Here is a 21328-nt window from a genome sequence, read left to right on the forward strand (position 1 = left end):
GTTAGAGGGGAGGAGCTGCTCCTTCACAGCCGTGAGGACACCAGGGGTCAGACCTTCATCAGGCCTCCCCCTCTTCCTGCCAGGCCCCCATGCTCCCTTCTTTTCCTGCTCTTCCCCCACCTCAAGGGTCACCCTCCCCTCCAAGGGGCTTATCTAGGAATTTTCCTCCCCACAAAGACACAGGTCTGGAATTAGGGTGAGCAAAAGAGGTACTCACCTCAGGTGCAAAATTGAAGGAGGCGCAAAAACTCCATAATGAAGACAAGCCACATTTAGTGTGACATTTTTAAAGTCAAAAGTAACGCAAATAACAACCCAACCACAAAACAATAATCAGCCCAATTCAAAAATGGGCAAAGGACTTGAACAGACATCGCTCCAAAGAAGTTACAGAAATGGCCAACCAGCACATGAAAAGATGCTCGACATCATTAGTCAGCAGGGAAATGCAGAGCAAAATCACAGTAAGGTACCACACCATACCCACTGGGATGGAAAGAACTAAAAAAAATATATAAATAAATAAAAATTAGTTAAAAATGGAAAACAACAAATGCTGGCAAAGACATAGAGAAACTGGAATCCTTATGCACTGTTGATAGAAATGCAAAATGGTGCAGCCATTGTGGAAAACAGTGTGGCGGTTCCTCAAAACGTTAAACAGAATTACCATATAGTCCAGGAGTTCCCCTTCTATGTGGGGGGGGGGGGGGGACAGCCTTGAACACCAGTGTTCACAGCAGCACTATTCACAGTGGCCGAAAGTAGAAACAAACCCAAACTTCAATTAGCAGATGACTGGATCAACGAGATGGGGTCCCTGCAGGCAAGGGCGTATTATCCACTCGTAAAAAGGAAAGATTCTGACACCTGCTGTAACACGGATGAACCTGAGGGCACTGTGCTAAGTGAAATCAGCGGTCATAAAAGAACCAAGGTCGTATGACTCCGCTTACCTGAGGTTCCCTGGAGGACACAAACTCACGGAGGCAGAAAGTAGAAAGGGGGTTCACCAGGGCCTGGGGGGGGTGGCAATGAGGAAGCTGGTGTTTAGTAGGGACAGAGTTTCTGTTTTGCAAAATGTGAACATTCTGGGGATGGATGGATGGATGGATGGATGGATGGATGGATGGTGTTGGTTGTACAACAATGTAAATGGACTTAATGCGGCTGAATTATACACCTAAAAGTGGTTAAAATGATAAAGTCTGTGTTCTGTACATCCTACCACAACTTAAGACAACACTAATGCAAAAACTCCATGATAAAAAAAATAAAATTTTAAATAGAGACGAGATCCATGCTATGAAAAGCCATACTGGAGCCCAAGACAAAGAGAACAACCCCTTAAGACCGATCCTGCCTTTATTTAAAATTTTGGCACTTTGCTACTCACAAATTTTTTTGCGTTACTTTGATTTTCCTTAATATCACCATAAAACGCGATTTCTCTGGAGCACTGAAACCGAGGACACCCCTTACATTCTGCACCCAGTGCAAGTACCCCACTTCCCCCGCCCCCAGTTCTAGCCTGAGGAATGACGTGTCGTCAGCCCCTGCAATCATAAGTCTCCCTGGGTCCTCCCACAGGATCCACTCCAGGAACCCTGTCTCCCCACCCCACCCCGAGCAGGGGGCCTGGCCACTCCCTTGTTGGTGGCTGGGTCAGGGCCAATCCTTTTTCTCTTTTTGAATTCCCCACTGCCATCAGTCCACAGAATAAAACCAAAGTCCTCTTGGACTACTCTTTGGTCTTAAAAAGGAAGGGATTGTGACAACTTCCACCAGTGGAAGGACCTTGAGGTCAACAGTGGGAATGTGCTCAGTGCCTGAGCCGTACGATTAAAAATTATTTAGAAAGTCAATATTAACCTATTTTGCCACAATAAAAAATAAAAGTACCAAGCCAACATACAGACAGCTTCCACTGCAGGTCCCTGGCTCTCCACCCCGGTCCTGCACGAGGAACCTCCAGGCGGGGCTTCGGCCACCCTTTGCCCTCTGAGCTCCGTGGAACAACGCCCCCTTCTCATCTGGCCACAGGCCACTGCTTGTAAAACAACAAAGATAAATATTTTCTACCTTGACTTGGTAGAATATAAACAGAAGAGATCCCGTTCGATTTCTAGAGTAACTATGCTTGGTTCCCCCAAGCATTTTCCAACCTTTAGGCTGTCGCCCCTCCTTAATTCGGAAAGCACGCAGGGGACCACTCCTCAAGCCTCCACCATGATTCATGCACTAGTCACCATGCCCCCGGGACTGCAAACTGTCCTCACACCCGAGACACCCCAGCCGCTGTGACAGAGCGCTTCCGTGCTCATCGTCCTAACAATACAGTGAGTGTGCATAATTTACACAGCTGAGGACTGATCCACCAGCCCAGGGTGTCCAAGTGACTGGCCCAAGGTCACACAGCTGGCCGAAACTTTGGCTTTGGGCTCTGGCCCCTCTCCTCTCCACCATCACCCCTCCCCGCAGCCGGACACGTCCTCGTGCATCTTAACCACAGCCGCGGGCCGGGTTCAAGCCCACCCCCCTGCAAGGCTCGCCAGCCCCACGACAATTAATGCGTGCAAACAGGAGGCCAGGGCCTCAGCCTGGGGCAGCCAGGGCCCAAGCTCCTCTAGGGACCTGTTTCTTCTGCAAATGATGCTGGCGGCCTTGGTGGCAGGGGCCGAACCCCCTGATCACGAGGCTCGAGGGGCCCGAGATGCTTGTGCCGAGGCCGGGCCGGTGTGGCGGCCGGTGCACGTTCCTGGGCCCGGCCTCCCCCGCAGAGTCGGCTGTCCTTTCCCACAAGGCCCCACGTCTCTGCTTGGTATGCGACGGGGGTCCCTGCCAGGGTCCAGCCGCCTTCCCAGGCCATTCAAGTCAACTCCAGCAAAGGCTTTTTGTTGTTATTACCACCCTGCGCCATTAGCAGGGCCAGTCTTTGTCTTCCCAAATGGGAAAGTATCTTTTACTTTTCTCTTTTGACACTGACTATTTGGCCCAAAGCAGGGACCAATTAAACTAATTAATCCCTAGGCATTTTGCCGGTGGAGAGACCAGGCTCTTACCCTTCCAGTCGCTCCAGACTCTCACATCCTGCGCGCGCGGCCCTGACCTCTGGGCTGGCCAGTCAGCAGCCCCAGACCCCAGGCTTGGACCCCGGGCTTGGGCGCAGCCCTCAGCAGGCCTCCGGGATCCGGGATCCGAGTCCTGAGGCTTCCTGCCAGCCCCACCTGCCACACGGGGGACCTCAGCTCCCCGCACCCCCCCCCCGGCTCACACACCCTCCCCTCAGACACAAGCCAGCCTGCAGCTCCAAGGGGGACCCGTTTCCACTTCCATGTGCAATGAGCGCTTTCTCTTAGAAGGGGGGACACAGGACCCCAAATTCACAAAGAGCGTGGTGTGCTGAAAGGAGATGCCCAAGGTGGAGCTCAGAGGCCCTCAGGGGGCCCTGGGGGGGTAGGGGGCTGCCCTTCCGGGCCTCTCAGCTCCAGCCGAACCGTCCCTCGGCAAATGCAATTTCTTCATGGACAACAGCAGACTTTCCTTGGCTCCGGCAGGGAGGAGCAGCTGTCCGCACTGTTTATTCAGATACCATTCTGGCAATATTCAGAAGGTTGTTTTTTCTCTTCCCTGCCGGCTCTGAAACTATCCATGGGGCAGTTGGAGGCACGTGTCTACACATGGCTTTCCAGAGTGGCGTCTTTGAAGAGCGCAGAAATCCTCTTCCAAGAGCCCTTTGCTGCGTTGCTCCGGGCCCCTCCCCCCGCCTCCCACCCCCGCTAACAGGCATGTTTCTGCGAACACTCAAGACGGAAAGCACGCGATTTTGAATGTGTCTCTTCCATGGTCTCTTTCACGTTTTTTTCATTGTGCATCTTGGCTGATCCGGGCTTTTAAAATTCCCAGCAGCTGTCCCCAGGTTGGTTTTCAAAATGTTTTGCACCTTGGACCCCACCCCCACCCCAGCCCCCAACCCCCCAAAAAAGAAGAAAACCAAAGGGCACCGGCCAGGGACTTGGAGGCTCTCTCTGAAAGCATTTTTCAGTAAAAGTTTCATGGTTTTGCCTCTGGTTTCCCCTTGCTGCTTGGAGCCCTGGGCTCGCAGACCCAAGATTCGTTATGCGGCCTTGCACCCACGTCCATCTTGACAAGCCAGGTTCCAGAACTTTGCACAACACTGTGACCACAAGCACTCAGGATACGTGAGGCCGTGTCTCCCCGTTGTCTTCCGACACCCAGTCATTTCCTGGCCCAGAGGCCCCACCAGGGCCCTGCATACTGCCCCCCGGCCCCACTGGGTGTCTCTTCCACCAAACTGAGTGTAGCCCGGGACAAGGTGCTCAGGGCCCCAGCCCTCCCAGCCAGCCTCACCCGACAGCCCCTCCCTGGCCCAGCAGGCTGGTCTGAGAGGCTGCCTCCCATCCAGCAAATAGCCTACACCCCGCTTCTGAGCCTCTCCACTCGAGTTTCCTCCCAGCCAGTGGGGGCCCGTGCTCCAACCCCATCTCAGCCCGCTGCAGTCCCCTCTCCGCCCTCGGGGCAGGTGGTCTCCTGGTGTTGCGATACCAGGACACCCCGGCACCATAAACTTCGTGGCTCAAAACAACACCAATTTATGATCACAAGGGGTGAGAAGTCGGGTGTCCAAGTGGCCTCGCTGGGCTAAAATCCGAGTGTCGGCCGACCTGGTTCCTTCTGGGGGGGGCATCCATCTCCCCATCTCACCATCCTTAGCCTAATCACGGGGGCACAGTCCCCTGGGGCCTTTACGTGGCCCAGCGCGGTGCACAGCGCCTGCCACAGTCCAGCTCACAGCGGATTCACTTCCAGATCCTGATTTCTCAAAACGACGCGAGAAGTACGCGGACGGAAGCATCAACCCCACGTCGCAGGTGGACAGCGGAGATACACACGGCAGGACACGGCAGAGCGAGACAGGCAGGAAGGGGCTGTTCAGGGACTGGCTGCAGCCCAGCGCTGCTCGGACAGCAGGCATCTGGGCCTCCAAGCAAATGGCCGCACGTGCGGAAGGGCGGGTGAGCAATTCATTCCTGGTTCCGGGGTGCGGGCGCACAGCTCGGAGTTCAGGCAGTTCATGGTCGGAACGGAAGATCTCACTTCTCTCCCTAGACCCACCCCTTGCCCATGGAGCTGCCTGAGGAAAGAGCACTGGACGAAGGGGCAGACAGACCCAGGCAACGTCATGCCTCACACACACACATGCACACATGCAAACACACGCATGTGAGCAACTGGGCAACCTGAGCCTCAGATCCTACCTCACCATGGGCTATGAGCACATGGACGTGTGTGCATTCCAAGCCCTGGGCCTTGGAGGAAGGGGCAGAGCATGTCCCCTGCTTCCTCTTCTCTGCTCGGCCCTGGCTGGAATGCAGATGGGATGGAGGGAGCTGCCTCAGCCGTCTGAGACCATGAGGTCTGAGTTTCTTGTTGAGGACAGCGGAGCAACGGGTGCCCCAGCATCTAGGCTTCTGATGTCCTGTTGTCTCCATATCATCCTGAACCACATGTGTTTGGACTGTAATGTGAGAAAGAAATAAACTTTGATCATATTTAAGCCACTCTCTGGGGGGCTCTTTGTTCTTGCAGCAAGCCCTGACAGCATCCTGACTGGTACAGATTTGGATGCCCAGAAGGGACGGGTGCTGCTCCCATGGCTAAACACCCCCAGTCTGGCCTCCATGGTCCAAGACACAGATTTTGTGAGCTAGAAAGCTGTCGACCCTTGTACTGTGGAAATCTTCATAAAATCTTTCGTAAAAGCACTCCCACGGATGCTTAGAAGGCAGACCACATCCTGATGGCCCCTGGAACTTTAGGACTGGGTTGAAAACTCAGAATGTAGGTGTGTGGGAGCTGCTGCTCCCTGCCTTTGGGAAGTGATCTGGGAGAGGCCCCAGATGGCTTTGAGGACAGTCTTGGTGGAAGACAAGGCTGGTCTCAGGAGTTCTCAGCAGGACAGGAGGGCCAGCCCCAGGGCCGTGATCTGAATGAGGTGGTGTCTCCCTGCCGAAGCCCATTGGTTCAGGCGACAGACAGCAAGGCAGTTGCTCTTGAATGAGCAAGATGGGCCAAGACCAGAGGCCTGGAAATAAGAGAGACCAACTCCGTAAGAATAAAAAACAAGGTCTGGATAAGACTTAGGTGGGGTTACGTGCAACATGGAACGAACCAGTTGTAAATAGAACAGCAATTTACTAGTTTTAGGGGAATTGTATTGCCAAATGAACCACAAGCCTGGCTCTCGAAAGCATGCTGTTTTTTGAAAACCTCCCCAAAGAAATCCCTGGACCCCCCAGGAATGTGGACATGCAGGTTGAGTGCTTGCCCACTTCGGTGGGGGCTCAGGGAGGACAGCGGGGCAGGTACACGACGGTGGAGGACAGCTGACAAGGTGTTCCGAGCAAGCGGACGCAGGGGTGCCCAAAGGGCTGGCGGAGGAAGGGTTGTGGCCATGCTGACCCCACTGGGTGCGGCCGTGGTCCTGCCAGAGTGACTGCTCCACTGTCCCTCCTTCTCTGTGCCAAAGGCCCGTTCTCACAGCGGTCTGACTGCTCTGCACGGCCCCGGGCGCCTGAGGGGCTTGCAGACCACCTGCACTTCTCATTGGTAGTTCACAGCTCCCTGCTTGGGAGAGGTTGCGTCAGCCTTGGTGTGCGTAACACACAGGGTCTGGATGCGGCCGGACACAGAGCCTGGAAGGGATTTCAGGGCTGTGTCCGCTTGCAGGGGCTGAGTGTGCTCAGAGCACAGAAGGGAGAGTTGGCATGGGAATCGTGGGGCCCAGGAGCTGGACTGGGGCCTAGACAGCTGGTGGTGCCCCAGGCCATTTGTCCTTCCTTTCCCTCGGAGCAGCAGCGTCCTTTAAGTTCGTATAGGTGCAGAGCCACCACCTATGGTGATGCTCCCTGCCTCCCTCACAGCAACCTGCAGCCCTGTGACCAGAGTCCGGCCAACGGGGAGTGACCGAAGGCACACGTGTGGCGTCCTGGGGAACGGGCCATGCACCCCGCTCTCTTCTCTCATCTCTGCCTGGCTGCACCGCGGGTCTGCGGTGGCAGGCCTGAGCTTCCTGACCTACCAGGGAGAAGGTACACGGAAGGCCACAGACGGGCAGTGGCGGCAGCCTGTGCCCCAGACGCCCAGAGCCACCACCTGAGCCCCGCATGGCTCGTGATGCAGGAAAGGAAAAGAAGCTTCTAGGTTCCACTCACTGGGATGCTGGGGTCCTTGTCACAGCTGCCAGCCCTGTGCCCCAACCCATACAGGCGCAAGGTCTGCAGGTGGGAGCCAAATCGGGGGCTGCGAAGGGGGAGGGGGGCCTTGCTGGGTATTTGGTTTTGTCTTCTTACCCAGCGACGGGCAGCTGTGCGGTTCTCGGTGCCCCTCAGTGATGCAGATGGTACTGAGCCTAACACGACACAGGGTCACGCACGCACGCGGCTACTGCCGCAGGTCCCCAGCCGTCAGCGCGGTGAAGGGAGGGTCCAGGAGATACTGCGCTCGCTGCATGTCCTCGGGGACCTGGTCGAACGTGTCTCCGTGCGGTCGTCTGTAAAAGTGGAGACGGCAATCCGTGTGACCTCCCTTGGCTGCTGGGGTTCAGAGAAGTGATGCAGGTAAAGCCTGGCCCTCAGCCAGCTCTCAGTGATGTCACCTCCTGCCTTCCGACCCCGGTGCTTGGAGTCCGGGACCCCAAGCAGAAGGCGGGCATGACGGGGGCCCATCCCAAGCGCAGCCCTAGTAGCTCAGGAGGCAGGTGAGGGACAGTGTGAGATGCCAGGATGGGCCCCACGGGGGCCACAGCAGAGGGGCTGAAGGACGTGGCGTCCGTGGCGGGGACAACACAGGTGGCCTGAGGTCAACTGGAGAGGGGTCCACTTCTTGGGTGGGAGGAGGACAGGTCTCTGGGCCGGCCCTGGAGAGCTGTGGCCTTGGGAAGGAAAAGGGATGATGCAGACAGGTCATGGAGGCAGCACGGAGGCCAGTGACACCCAGTCCCCCGGCGCACCCAGATCCTCCCGGCCTGAGCTGCACCCCAGCGGGGCCCTGGCTGGGCTGCGGGCTTTGGAGGAGCAGGGATGTACCTGAGGCCTCTGTCCCTTCTCTGGGGTCCTTGTCCCTTCAGCGGCCTCCTGACCTATCTCCCTGCCACCATGCACAGCAAGAGAACTTTGTCTGTCCTGCGCCGAGAGCCCTCCGACGTCTCTGTGCCACGTGGTAGGTGCCTAGGGAATGTTTGGTGGATGAGGGCCCGACACACAGTAGGTACACACTCTATGTCTGAGGAATGAACACAGGGGGCGCTCAACACACTAGGTGCTTTCACTTTGGCCAAATCTGCCCTTGGTCTCCTGCCTGGCGTGGGTCTGGGGGCTCCCAGGCCTGACCCACTGTGTGCTCACCCCTGGGAGACCTCGGTCACCTGGCTTCTCCTCGCCCACCTCTGCCGGGATCAGGGTGTCCTCAGGGGACCCCGACAAGCGGGTGCCACAGAACTGGGAGGCAGTGTTCCTTTCTGTCTTCACATCGGGCTAAGACTCAAAACAAAACTGTCAGATTTCAGAACATTTCACAGCGGCAAAAATAACTGCACTTGGGGGAAAAACACGCAGACACTTCTCAAAGTCATCTAGTCGCTTCAACAATGTGCCAAAAGCTTCTGGAATTGACAGGTTCGGTTTGCCACGCACCAACTGTGCCTACCCTGCCAGCCTCATCTCCTGAGGCCCCCCGAGGCCCTCAAGGCCCCCGCGTGCCAAAGCCCCGGCACAGAAGAGGAGCGGGGGAGATGCGCGGAGCCACCTTTGTCTGCCCCTACTAAGTGCTGGCTCAAACGCCATCCCCTGAATTCACGAGCCACGGATGCCACATCGGAGGGGACAGGGGCAGGGGGAGAAAGGCCTCTCTGGTGTGCGGCGCACACTATAGGCCATCTCACTGGCTCCTCACAGCCACCCTGCAGAGAGCTCCCCCCATTTCAGAGAGACGGGTACTGACACACGGAGACGCCACGCAGGTCAGGGACAAGCCATCCTCTCCCGGGAAGGAGTTCCAGTTGTCTTCTCTCCCCGTCTTCCACAGTAACACAAGACGTAGCCATGCATTCACCGCCCAGACAAAAACAATGTTTCCAGCCTCCTTGGCAGCCAGGTGGGGCCACATAATGAAACCGAAGCCTGGTCGATGGGTACAAGCAGGAGGACTGTGTTCAGCTTCCGGCTGTGCTCTCTCCTCCGTCTTGGATGGTAGGAGCTCAGGCAGCCACCTTAGACCCATGAGGACAGCAGAGCCACAAGACAGAAGGAGCCTGGACTGCCAACACCACGGAGCTGCTGTGGGAGCCTGGACCACGTCGGCTGGCTCATGAGGCAGAAGAGAGGAACCCCCACCCTAAGTTAAGCACCTGACAACAGGTTTGCTGAGCCAGCTATCCCTGTGGTCCTGCATCAGGAGACCAACCAGGGAGGCCTTACAGATGCTGAGGAGCCTGGATCTTATCCCGGGGTGGGGAGCCAGCGGAAAGGAGGGTTCTAAGCAGGGCAGTGATCTGATCCCATTCGTGTCTTTCAAACATCCACACGGATTGCAGCAGGCAGTTTGACCTCTGAAGTCTGGGAGGGGACGGGGCTCAGGCCAGGCTGGTGGCGGAGAGAGGGAGGAGGGTGGCTAGGTCCAGGACGCATCCCAGAGGAGGGAGGGCACACGAGGAGAGGAGACGTGGGGCAACTGTGAGTTGGGCGGCTGGGGCGACAGATGCCGGCTCGGCAGGGCTGCTCCAGGTCTCAGCTCAGGGGGTGAAGTCTGAGGTGCCTGTGAGGTGTCCAAGCGCACATGTCCAGCAGGCAGGCCAGGATTTCAAAAGGTGGCATGGAGGCGTAAGCAGGGGACTCACCAGCTTGAAGTTAGTAGTAAATGCCAGGGAGGACATGAGGTCAGCGAAGAAGGGGGTCAGAAGGTCACAGGAAGGAGGGGGTGTGAGGACCTCCAGCAGTGGGCTGGTGGAGGGGCTGCTCAGAGGAGCCTGGGGAAAGCAGTCAGGGGAGGCAAGGGGAAGCCATGCAAGAGTGGGCTCCGGAAGCCCTGAGAGGGCGTGGCCGGCCGCCTGTGTCAGCGCAGCCGGGGGACCATCCCGGAGGAGGCCGGCCGTGCACCTCCTTATAAAGTGGCCGCCAGACCCGTTGAGACAACGGCCAGGGGGCAAGGAGGAGCGGTGGTCAGACCACAGAGGATTCGGGAGAGGGGCTGCAGTGGGGGTCCTGCTCTGCAGGAGTTTTCCTGGAGCCGGAGGGGGTGTGGACAGCTGGCGGGAGTGGATCCAGGGTGGGCAGTTGGGGAGGCCCGCGGAGCCCCACGGAGCCTGGGGTGCAGGACGAGGGAGCTGGTAGAACACTCGGTGTTTTTCCAAGTCCCTGGTTTTTTTGTGTGTTTTTTTTTTTTTTTTTGCCACCTTCCGATCCAGACTGATTTTTACTAAACGTTGTTCTTAAATGCAATCCTTAATAGTCTCGCTTTTTAAAACTTGCTTTTTTTCCTAGGAGATGTTCTCCGTGAAGTCGCAGATTTGATGGGTTAACTTTTTTGCTGATACACATGACACCAAATAGCCAGCTGTGTAGACAGTCCATCCACGCATCTCTAAGACGGTCTTGGGACCCCCTGGTCTACCACGCGTTTGACACTGAGATGGATGGAGGACCACAGGGCTGTCCCTGGTGTCAGGGAACCCCGGGGCAGACCCCGCCTCACCTCTCACCAGCAGGGTGACCTCAGGCAAGTTACAAAAGCCGTCCAGGCTCCACCTCCGTAAACTGGAGACAACACTCAAGAGTGGGTGTGAGGAGGGAGAGAAATCATCCGCCCAGAGCCCTTAGCAGAGAGCTGGCACTCAGGCCGAGAGGCACTGGGCACGGATGCTCCCCGGGACTGTTCATAAAGATGCAGTCGAGCCAAGGTCCCACGGGACCTCCTGGTGCCCTGCCCAGCCTGCCTCACCCTGGCCCGGCCCAGCGAGGGCTGGAGCGTAATCCAGCAAGCCTCTGGAAGACGTTACACCCCAGGAGCCACACGAGCAGAGCAGGAGCCTGTGTGCGCCCATCTATGCCGCCCCCACCCCGGCGACATCGGCCCCTCTGAGGACCCACCGGTGAAGGATGCTCAGGACGGCGACGGGCCCGGCCTGGAAGGGCAGTGGGTAAACAGCTCGGCCAAGGGGCTGGAAACACACCATCCTGCCCGTTCTTCACCATTTTTCAAAGTGGTTCTCTCTGAGCTCCCAGGAGCTGCAAATAAAACCTCCCCCTTCCTGTCTGGGGAGGCCTCCTAAACTCCACCCTTGCACAGGTGGGAAACCGAGGCAGAACTCAAGAGAACAACCACTCCAAGGATGCCTGGGTGGCTCAGTCAGTTAAGCGTCTGCCTTTCGGCTCACGTCATGATTCCAGGGTGCTGAGATCAAGTCCTGTGTCGGGCTCTCCGCTCAGCGGGGAGCCTGCTTCTCCCTCGCCCTCTACCCCTCCCCCGTTCATATTCTCTCTCTCAAATAAATCTTTAAAAAAAAAAAAAAAAAAACGCCAGTCTGACCTGCCCCTGCCTATGGAAAGTGAAGGCCCGCGGGCCAGGGACTCCGTGCCATCCCCCAGCAGCAAAGAGGTCTGTGGCCTGTCTCTCGCTGCCACAGGATCAGGGAACCATTATCCTGGGGACTTTTCTCCCCAGGTAATACCCTGTCACCACGTAAAAGGGGGCACTGCAGACCTTGCCTCTCTCTTCTCTGCCAAGTTGACCACTCGTTCCACGGAAGCCGGGCACTCAGGCTGGGAGGCGGCTGTCCCTGCAGAGCAGAGGCCAGCTGAGTTCGGGGGCAGAGCTGGGCCAACACGTGCCTTCCTACACCAGACAAGCCCTCGGCAAAGGGCGCCCCGTCCTGTCTGCCTCCTCTACCCTCCGCACCGGCACCGCACCAAGCCCGTGGCTCCCCGAGGGGCCGGCTCTCCACACAGATAAGGCGTGTCTGTGATTAGTGTGCAGTCATCTGCCCCAGGACACCTGGCTCTCCAGAGCCGGGGACACCCCTCTGCCCTCTAGGGCCTCTCTAGGACTGTAGGGCAAAGGTGAGCCCCTGCCCAGCCCTGTTTCAATTCCTTCAAATTCTGAACTCACAGGGTCCAAAGAGCAGACCCAAACATACCTCTATAAAAATGTGTTTGCAAAGAACGTTCTCTACTCATGCTGGCCCTCTGCCTCCTTCCACTTTGGGGTTCTGGGCAGACTTTTAGAAGCAAACCTCTTACCAATTACCGAGAGCAAAACAACTCCCAGGAGATCCCAGCTGCCGCCAAGCAGAGCAAGCAACAAGCCCCTCTTGCAGCGAGTTTCCGCTCGGCCTCTAGAAATCCCAGGAGAGGCACATCATGCGAGCTCTGGCCGTGTCCACAGCCGACCCAGTCCCCTCCGGCCTGCACCCCGCCCGCTCTCAGCCCCAGCCATCGCTTGCCTCCCCCCCAGTTCCTGGACCAGGGGGAGCCCCTCAGCTGCCAGCAGCCAAGCCCAAGCCTCCAGACCACCAGCACATACGTCCAGAAGCTCCAGACAGAAAAGGGCGCCGTGGCCGGCTCAGACTCCCGGGACCCACCCTCTAAGGTGCAGTCACCCCCCACCCCTCACCATCCCTGCAGGCCCTCGGGTTCTGCACAACACAGGCCAGAGCTCGTTTCTACACCACACAAGGATGCGGAGCATTCTGGGCCGAGGTCGTGTACTTGGTGGCCTGACACTGCCAAGGGGAGGACGACTCTGGGAGGTCCGTCTGTCCTCTCCTGCCGCCCTGTTGTGGATCACTAAAGGGAAAAGCAGGAGGAAGGACCTTCAGATGTGCTCTGCTGATGGCCAGGGCCAGGGACGTGGGCCTCGCCGTGTCCCGGAATGATCCCAGTACGCTCCGAGCCGGGCCTTTCAGGAGCAGATTGGAAAATCCCCCGGAGCGGGTGGGGCCTTACCAGCTGCTTGGGAAAATGTCTTTTCAGAGCTTAAGGGTGGCATCTCCTTGCTTCCCTCTCATTCAGGCTGAAGGCGGCATAGCCCTGTGCTGCGGGCTGGAGGCTGGGGCCCCGGAGAGGAATCCAGCTCAGGACCCTGCTCTTGCCAGAGGGCCTCCACCCACAGCAGGAGGCAGTCCTGATGGGACACAGCATCAGTCATGCAGGATAACCAGGGCCGTGCACAGGGTGCAGGCTTGAAGGAGGAAAGGGGTCAGGGAAGGCTTCCTGGAGGAGGCAGCTCCTGAAGACCAAGTAGGAGTTAACCAGAAAACAAGTGGGGGAAGGGCATCCCAGGGGGCAAGAGCAGAGGTGCAAAGACCCCAAGGGGAAGCAGAAGCAGACTGTGAGCCAAGCTATGACAGAGGCTGTGCAACGGTGAAGGCAAGAGCAGGTGGGTGCCCCGTGGAGAGGTACATTGGGTGGATGCAGGGGCCAGTCCCGAGGGGGCCTCTGTGCCACGAGAAGCAGTATGGGCTTCACTTGGAGAGCAGTGCGGAGCCATGGAGGGCTTTAAGCTGGCAGTGACCCAGACTGGGTTTATATCTTAGAAATTCCAGTCCTGTGGCTGCCTGGCATAGGGCAGCATACAGGGAGCCAAGCCATGGGGTGGGGAGACTGGGACTGTCCTTTCTGCATCCACAGCAGTATATTCCCAGCCCTTCCCCTCTGAACCCCTTCTCCAGCCTCACAGTCCTTCAAACTTGCCATGAATTCCCTACCTCTGAGCCTTTGCACATCCTGTTCCCTCTGCCTGGAGTGTCCTTCTTTGCCTTCGACCTGCACAACATGCGCTCAGGGGCAGCCAGAACGCCCACCCTGCTGTGCCTCCCTGTCCACCCCTCTTCTGGGAAGAATCCGTTGCCCCTTTAGACGGTGCCAGCAGAGACCTGCCCATGCCTCGGCTGTGAGAACCCTCTGGTCAGGAGGCGACCTCCCTGCCAGACCAGAAGCCCACTGAGGGCAGGGCTGTGCCTTGTGTCCCTTTGGATCCTAAGCCCTCAAGCAGGGCAGGGGGTGGGCTCTTGGGAAGGGCCTGGAAAGCTGGCAGCACGTCCTGGGAGACCTGGTTCTGAGGTCCCCTGGAGGCCCGTGACCTCAGCTCTAGCTCGCCCCTGAGCAGTTCATCCCCACGCTGGCAAGCTCGGTTTGTGTGCCCTGCCTTTCTCGGAGCGGGGTGGCAGGGACCAGCTCCGTTTCCCTTCCCCCTGGCAATCCTGAGCCCAGCACTGTGCTGAGGTGTGTCCAACACAACGTGAGAACCCACCCCTTCCAGCCTGGCCCCCAGGAGTCGCCCGATCTGTCTTGTTCTTGCTGTCCCTTGTCTGCTGGCCGGACAGAGAGTTTTAGTGGGAGACCCCAGGGCCCTGGGAACAGTAAGAATAGATACCATGAGGGGCCCCCCAGCTTCCCCAAGGGAAGGAGAACATCCTCCCCTGCTTCTGCACGTGCCCCCAAGTGCCAGCTGTTGCCATCAGTCCTCTGGAAAGTGGCTCAGTTGAATACGCTGGGCTCATGACCCCTCCCCAGGGCAGCCCATATCCAGCGACCCATCACCATGGGGCTATACAGGGCCAAGCCATTCACCCCAACCTGAGACAACTCTGAATGGCCATTAGATCTCCTCGGGGCTCCTCCGAGGATCCCACTGGGACAGGATCTCCCTCTGCCCGGTGGGCTTCCTCTCCTTCCTGTCCCCAGTTACTGACCCGGAGCACCGCCACACGCCCTCCTCTACCTCAAAGTCTGCGTCCTGGGAAACAGCCTCAGTTCTCACATGAAAATGGGACCTGGGAGTGGGCTCACCCACTGGCTGGCTGCCTTCGAGGACCCACTGCTGTTGCCAGGAGATAAAGGCGGGAGAATTGCAATGGTCCAGACGTTCACCAGGGCGGACCAGGCTGGACTTCCGGTGGGCGGACGCGTGTGGCAGGTGTGGCGCCTCAGGCTCCCAAGGAAAATGGGGAGACAGCCGCTGTAGGGGGAGTGGAACCGGATGGCTGTTGCAAAGTTCAGCTGATGCTTTGGGGAAACATAACACCGTCTATGGGGAAACTGTGAGGCCCCTCGGGCTACAACTCCCAGGACTTAGTGACACAAGCGGTCAGGATCCAAAGGTTAACACAGGCGGCTCTGCTCTGACAAGGTCAAGGCCGTGACTGGAGAATACTAAGATCCTGACAAATGGCATAGTGACTTCTGAGTTGATGCACCTAAAGCCTTGAGCCCCTGGAGTCCTCTAAGCTCTCCAAGCTGGCAAAAGTGGTCTATTTGTTCCTACAAGGGGCAAGGACTCCCACTTCCTTGAAGATGTCAGAGACTCCTCACTACAGGATAGCAGGCACCCCCCAAAATTCACCCCACCTCCCCTCCAGGCCAATGACTCAGGCCGAGTCACAGTATAACTCATCCAGGGTCATGAGAGAAAGAGGAGGGGCCGAGGACCCAGCCAGCACAGGACCGGGGTCTGAAGGTGCCAGACCGACGGGTGGACACCAGGTTGGCTCGGGGAGAGCTTATCTCTTGGGGAGCATGCCCGTCGGCTGCATCACGTCACGTCCCGGCAAGGAGCATGGGGGTCCGGAACTGAGCAGGGGGGCAGAGGACCCCACCCCGTGGAGCCTGAAGACCAGCCTCGGTGGCCGGGGCTATCGTCTGTCCCCTAGCCTGCCTCCTCCAAGCTCCCGTTAGGGAGACAGGCCCGCCCATCTAGAACTTACGTGAGGAGGCCACGCACCACCCAGATGGCCCACAGGACAGGCATCTCCAACCACTGCCAGCGGCGGGCACAGGGGCAGAGGGAGCCTCCCCAGGTCGCATCCCCTTCTGGGGGGCAGCCCACACCCCACGACCGGTCAGTGTAAGAGCAGAAAGCCCACCTGAGCCTCGGACCTCCTCCTCAGCTCGCTGTGGGGCCAGTGAGGGCCCCGCTGAGACTGATCACGGCTCAGCGTCCTACCTTCCATTCCACTGATCCCGAGCCCACTGCCCGCCCATCAGAGCATCCGTGTGACCCCGTGGAGCACCGGGCCCCGCCCACCGTTGTGGCCTCTGACGTGAGCAAGGAGAAAGCTGCCCGCGTTGAGCTGCCGAGCAAGGAGGAGGCTGCTATGGCCTCCCCTGACTCCCCTCTGGAGGGATGAGGGTCTAACCCAGGAAGCAAAGCAATGCTTCGGGAGGACTCGCGTCTGGCAGAGCAGGTCCCCGCCAGGTGAAGCGCAGGGTCCTCTCTGCCCCTGTGGGAGCATCTGTGCGGCTACAGACACCCTGGCCGTGCGTTCTCAGCCCCCCAGCCCCCAGAGCCCTTGTTGGCAGCTGTCGGGGAGTGAGGGGTGAGTGGACTTCAGCCTCTGTCTGTGCCTTTCCCCGCCCGAGCTGGCCCCCGCCTTCCTCCCTGACGCCTGCTGTGAGAGCCTGTCCTCTGCGCATCCAGCACACACCCACCCCCGAGTGGGGGCTGACGCACGCCACCCATCCACCCGACAACCGTCCAGGGGCACTGTGGGTCTGGGGTCTGTCTCTCCCAGCAAGAGCGGGAGCCCTGAGGGCAGGGGGTGTGGCAGAGGCATCCAGGGTCCTCAGCACCCAGGACAGGGCAAGGCACTCAGGGAATCAATCTGAGGAATCCAGAAAGCCTCAGTTTCCCCATTTGTGCACACGTGCCCTCGAGCAGCAGGCCTCTCGGGTTACACACCCAGGATCTAGGACCCACCCATGATTGGTTGGGGCCAGGATGTCCTGCTCTAGGGCCCAGGGAAATCCCTGTAGACTTGAGAAAAGCATGCATATGGGCGGTTAGGGGGCCCCAGCCAGGCCCCCTGGGAGGCAAGGTCCCATGCCCGCTGCCCGCCCTCCAGCTGAAACCCTGGCCACTCCCCTGACCCAGAAATGCCACCCTCGCCTATTGTACAAGATGACACCAGCCACAAACGTGGGTCTCCCCGGTACCCCCAGGCCCCGGTCCGGCCCCACTGCCCCCAGTAGCTGGATTTCCTCCCTGCCCCCGAATCATTGAGGTGTGCACTCACGGCCCGGGGCTGGCACGCTGGGCAGCTCCAGAGGCGCGTGCTGCGTAAACATTCCTACCGTTAATGTTTCCAAAGAGGCTGCTCCCAGGGGACCCCGGCTTCCTGCTCCTCTTGCCTTGGTGTGGGAACAGGTGCGTCCCAGAGACGTTCTTGTCAGGGGGAGGTTGGAGTCGTGGTGGGTCAGGCAAGGCAGAAGGCTACTGGTCCCCACCCAGCAAGGCCACATCTGTCTGCCAGGCCCCGGGCCGGGTACAAGTGTGACAGGCCGGGAAGCACAGGCTCGGAGTGGAGGCAGCCTGCACCAAGTCACAGAGCTGGGGGATCGCAACAGTGGGGCTCAAACTTAGGCCTGGCTGGTGTCCACGTTCCCTCCCTGCAGGAGAGCCTGCAGGCCATGACCTTGGAGTGAAGCCAAGGACCGATGCCCCATCTCCGTCCGCAGCTTTGATTCTGCTGGGAAAAAAACTCTACACCCTGAGTTTCCCTCATCTGCCTTAGGACCCCGGCCTGGCAGATGGCGTGGGGGACCCCTGCTATGTCACACACAGCTTCAGGGGGCCCGAGCAAGGGCCTGTGCCTCTCTGAGCCTCGGTACCCCATCCTTGGAGGGTCATCAAGGCCCCAGCGCACTAACGCATCAATAGGTACCCCGCATGGACAGAATCCTCCCCCAAAGAGCACCGTTTGCTGAGTGAATTGGAAGGGTCCGGAGAGGAGGCAAGGGGCGAGTCTGGGGTCGCAGCTGGGACTCCGCCCACGAAGGGAGAGCCCTCTTCATTGGAGTGTGCCCTCTGGAAGGTGGTGAGTTCTCCAGCTGAGCGGGGAGCACCCAGGGAGGAGACGGGGACAGGCACCAAGGCCCCAGGAGAGCGCCCACTGAGCCCCAGGCCCATGCTGGGACTGTTCACTCCGGCTCCCAGAGGTAACAATACGGAGGGGGCCAAGCGCTCCGGACCCAGCTGCCTGCTTCTACTGATGGGGCCACCCTTTCCTCGCCTCCAACCCTTCCTTTCTGTGTCCAAATACCACTTCTTGTGTGGAGCGATGGTAACAGTAGACAGTAGCTGCTGTTCTGTTTTTGTTTTCAATGTTCTTACTTGGCAAATCTCAAGTTGGCACCCTATGACAGGAACTAAAGTTGATTTTTGAAATTTTAATTGTTTGCGAAATCCTCAGGCCCAGGACTTTGGAGGAATCTCTTGTTTAATTCTAACAACACCCCCTCGGGACGGGGCTCATCGCACCCATTTTACAGATGAAGGATGGGCGGGAGAGGACTTGCCCCAGATCTCAGCCTGTAGGCTGGGTGGGGGGTGGGGGGAGCTTGAACCCAGCCGACCGGCCCTCCTCTGTGGCTGGAGGCCTCCCTGCTCCTGCTCCGCCAGCAGCGGAAGAAGGGGTCCTTCTCCAGTCCTCGTATTGTCACTACCCAGGGCTTTTTCTTCCCCAGCTCCCCCGTAGCCTGAGGCCACCCCAGGAAGCCCCACTCCCACCTTCTCCCAGCCAACTAAACAACCAGGGCTCCCGGGAACAGCCTCACTGTCCAGACTCACCCCTCCTGGCCTCTCCGGCCCCTGAGCCTCCCCCCAGAACCAGACTCGGGCCCACGGCCATGGGGGCTTGGCTTGGGCCTGTGCAGCAGGGGGTCCCAGGCCACCCCGCCTGGGCCACCGGCAGCCCACTGTCCTGAAATGGCTTGGACCAAAGACCCAACTGCAGTTTCTCAATGACAATGAGGACACGTTGTTTTCGGTGGCCAGGGGCCAAGGGCTCTGACTGTGGTCTTGCCTGGCCTGCCTGGAGAGACATCTGGGAAGGGGGTGTGGCTGCACCAGCCCCTCCTGGGCAGCCGCATCCTCAGCGCTCAATGCCCTCAGGACAAGCTGGCCCCGGTCACGCTGCCCTCCCTCCGGGCTCCTCCAATAAACACCAAACTCCGCAGGTTGACATCCGAGGCCCCGGCACGTCCCTCGCACCTGATTTCCCACACCCCATGCCATGCATCCTGAGGTCAGCCGGATCCCATCCGTTCCCTTGTTCATGCTGATCCTGGAGCCTGCGTGCCTCACTTCCTGCCCAGCCCATCAGCTCTGCAAACTCCCACCCGGTCCCAGTGCCCACTGCGGTGGCACCACCTCCTCCCTGAGGCCCTCCTGGTGCCCCCTGGGACTTCTCTTCCTGCTCTGAGTCCACGTGGCCCCTTCTCAGAGCCCTGGTGTTTTCACCTGTAAAACAGGCACAGTAATGGTACCTAGCTCAGCAGGTGGGGTGAGGACCGAGTAAATGAGACCCTTGGTGAAAATCCGGGCCACTCACACTGAGCAGCTGCTCGATCCACGGTGGGCTGATTCCTGCCATCGTTACTGTGTTTCCCCATCACATGGGCAACTTCTGCTCCTTTCCCACCTACCTCACGGGGGCTGGTCTTCCCCAGAGGTCTCTCTACACCTGTCGGCCTCCCCCTCTCCACCCTCCCTGAGCAATGCCACCCACTCCCACAGCCGTAGCCACCACCGCAGCTGTCCCCAGGGGCCACCCTCCTGGGCTCTGTGCTGTCGTGTTCACCTGGAAGACCCTCAGGGCCTCAGAGCCGACATTTCCAACACCGCCACGTTCCCCACCTGCTCCTGTCCAGGGGACTCTGCTGGTTAGTGCCAGAACATCGGTTCCAGTCCCATCTTGGCATGAAATCCTGTACCACTTAGGAATGCCTTTGGCTGCAAATAATAGAAGGCACAGTGAATAGTGACTTAACCAAAGATGGGCTCGTTCTTCTGGTATAATGAGGGGTCTGCAGTGACTGGCTGCCGGCTGTTGTTCGACAGTCCCAGGCCAGCCCCTGATGATTTCATGTCACGTGAACCCCATTGTTGCAAAATGCCTGCCCCTGCTCCAACCCCTCAAACAATGTCCAAAGGCAAGAAGCAGGAGGAGGTACAGGGAGGGCATTCCTCTTCACATACCTTCTCTTATCAGGGAGGACAAAACTTTTCCCAGAGGCTTCCAGTAAACGTCCCCTTGCATCTCGCTGGACAGACCTGGCTCCTCGGAGTGGCCGCCCCTGCTGCAAGGGAGCCCGGGAGGGCCGTTAGCTACCACCACCAAGCACCCAGGCACCGGGCAGAAATCCGGACTCCTCTCTCCGCCACCCCGGCCTCCCGCAGCCCTGCACCCCACCTCTCTGCCCTCCTCCCTCCCATCCCTCCCTGTTCAGCACTGGGCTCCCTCTTCTCCCCTGTCCTGGACCCACTGAACAAGCAGAGTGATAGTTTAAAATCCAAACCTTTCCATGACTCCTGACTTCTCTAGGAAACACTCGAGCTCCTTCATGTGTCCCCCAAGGCCTCCCGACCCGGCCCTGGCTACCTTTCTAAATGTTCCCCCCACCATTTGCCAATAACCTGCAGGCTTACTGAGGATTTCCCAGATGGACCCTGGCCGGGCATGAGCACGAATGAGCACACGTGGCTTCGGTGGGCGGGGATTCCAAGACACCAGGAGGGGTGGGGAGGTCAGCAGGGCGGGGAAGGAGCCCACAGAGGGTGGCCGCTGGGGGAATACGCCCGGAACTCTGGTGTCCTGTCTGAAGGGCAAGGAGCCAGTGCTGAGGTCTGCTTCTGGGCTGGACAGGGTGGGCCTCAATTCTCCGGAACTTCTGGGCTGAACTGCTCCCTCGGGCAAAGTGATACAGGCTCCGGGAGCAGACGCCCGCCCTGTTCCACACAAGCAGGCAGGAGGGCGAGCGGGCACAGGGCAGTGGGCTCCCTCCCGACGGCCCAGCACACCTGCCTCCTTTCAGGGATCCCATCCCTGCGGTTCCTGCCCCAGGCCTCCCCACAAGCCTTTCTGGAGGCTCCCCTCCCTCCCACACACCCACCTGAGCACCTAGCCCGGCCCAGCCAGCCTCACTCCATCTCTGGGACCAAGAACTCCATGCTTTCCCAAGTGGAACCCATCCTTCCCCTAGCCCTGGCCCAGTTCTGGCTTGAACACCGACCCCCCTCCCCCGTCAGTCTGCATCCCCCACCCTTGCTGGGGCTCCAGGCCTCAGGCACATCCCCAACCCCTGAAAGGGGAGGCAGGAGGGCAGGGGAGAACACAGCTCCCTTCCCACCCCACGTACAGCTCCCTCAGGCAATAGAGCTGTCCCCCCGCTTCTGCTGGGGGCTAGAGACCGGGGGGGGGGGGGGATGCACAGCTGAGCAGGGTGGGAGGAAGAGAGCCCAGACTGACCACCCAGCC

The 21328-nt window shown here is 59.0% G+C and overlaps 1 long non-coding RNA gene across 2 annotated transcripts; it reads right to left on the bottom strand.

Annotated features, from left to right (window-relative positions):
• Positions 1–3979: 3979 nt before the first annotated feature.
• Positions 3980–20519, bottom strand: LOC148107726 (uncharacterized). Of its 2 annotated transcripts, XR_015721881.1 has the most exons (5): positions 20370–20519; positions 20050–20150; positions 19708–19803; positions 7374–7573; positions 3980–6106 (listed from the first exon to the last, which is right to left on the bottom strand). It is a non-coding gene; the product is annotated as an uncharacterized LOC148107726 (long non-coding RNA). The 2 variants fall into 2 exon arrangements; XR_015721880.1 differs by lacking the exon at positions 3980–6106 and having other exon boundaries at positions 6124–7573.
• Positions 20520–21328: the final 809 nt, after the last annotated feature.

This window comes from Ursus americanus, chromosome 26 (assembly GCF_024610735.1).
Source record: "Ursus americanus isolate L20-20 chromosome 26, mUrsAme1.1.p, whole genome shotgun sequence".
Lineage (NCBI taxonomy): Eukaryota > Metazoa > Chordata > Mammalia > Carnivora > Ursidae > Ursus > Ursus americanus.